Source organism: Austrofundulus limnaeus, unplaced genomic scaffold (genome assembly GCF_001266775.1).
Source record: "Austrofundulus limnaeus strain Quisiro unplaced genomic scaffold, Austrofundulus_limnaeus-1.0 Scaffold245, whole genome shotgun sequence".
Classification (NCBI taxonomy): domain Eukaryota; kingdom Metazoa; phylum Chordata; class Actinopteri; order Cyprinodontiformes; family Rivulidae; genus Austrofundulus; species Austrofundulus limnaeus.
In genome coordinates this window covers 728,096-729,666 of record NW_013952647.1, presented here as the reverse complement: position 1 = coordinate 729,666, position 1,571 = coordinate 728,096, and positions in this window count along the sequence as shown.

Sequence of the window (1,571 nt, the reverse complement as noted above, 5' to 3'; positions counted from 1 at the left end):
TCCTATTCACTTAAAGAAAATAAAAACACTTTAAAAATGATTTTCTTCTTATAAGTGTAAAAGATAAAATCAAAGACAAAAAATTGAAATGAATATTTCACCAGGGTTACCTCTACATGTGAATTGTTTGTTACAACAGTAACTTTTTTCTTCACACGATTTCAGCTAAACATCTGCAGCAAGATACCAAAAACAAGTTAGCAACAAGCTAACATTAGCTTACCGTCCTCCGTCATCCTGCCCTCTCYTCATTAGCCTCATATTGCTGGATGGTCCGAAACAGTCCTCAGTTATTTTCCTTTGTTCGGTGTAGTTCATTATTGTTGTGTCACAAATAAAACAAAATAATATTTGTGCGTTTGAAATTGTGATCCCTGCCGGTATCTACAGTGAGGCAGCTCTCTGTTCAAACACAACCAGCTGGGCCCAATTCCTTCCAGTCAGCAACTTACCTCATTCCACATCATCCGATTAGCTTTCTTCATTTTCTTCTGTGCAGTAAGGTAACCTCTGCTTTTTGCCAGTCCCTCACAAGTTACTCATTCAGTCTAAACCAGGGGTGCCCAACCAGTCACTAGCAGGCCACTGGTCACCTGCCAGCTGGTTCCCAGGTGCCCGCGAAGCGCAACCTTGCAGCAGAGCCTCTAGCAGCGGCTCTGAGCATCGGATCCTYGAYTGGCTGGTCCTGTTTGAAAGCTCTAGTTCTGCCCGACATGGTGAAATTGAATGAAGTCCCTGCAACATTCCCCTGCGGAGATATACTGTAAGTGAAAAACCTCCAAAATTACGGACCATCGGACCTCCGCCGGGGGTGGTTTTAGCCCCCCTCCCTGGGCTAGGAGCATCATATCCCAGAGTGGCTGGTTAAGTTTTAAAGCTCTGGTTCTGCCCTATAAGTTGATACTTGAATGGAGTCTCTGTGATGTTGCCCCGCAGAGCTAGCAAATTACCCGCGACTTAGTGCATTTTACACGCCTTTTCGGGAGGAAATTTCAACCTTCATTTGCTTCTCCTGCAGGCTCTGAACATCAGATCCGGGAAAATTAGATGACTTTGGAAAGCTACGTTCCTGGGACATTCACCCGCTGAGCTTTTAACCAACAACAGGCCGAAAAAGGAGCTTTGTCTAGCGATATAGTACTCAATTTACTCTGGAGCCTCTAGCACTGGCTCTGAGCGTRGGATTCAGGCGGTAGATGGCTCGATTCAAAGCTCTGGATCTCCTCTACAATAGTAGTTGCAAGTTCCTGGGGTGTTCTCCTGCAGAGATATAAGTAATCAAATGTCATCAGACGAGCTCTGGAGGGTGAAACGGCTGAATTACAGCACTGGGTTGCTTGTGCTGATGCAGGGGAATAAAAAGAGATCCAGTGAGGTGAAACTGTGGTCATGCATCCAGCACCCACTCTCCCACCTGGATTTAGCCAGAAACCCCTGGCGGGCAATATTTCTGCAAAAATGCATAAAATTCAGAAACCCATCTGATGGATCTGTTCCAGGCAATAAAAGGAACAGATCTGATCAGGTGAAACCGGTCCTGGAAGCTCAGCACCGGGTTTTATAGCCGCCTG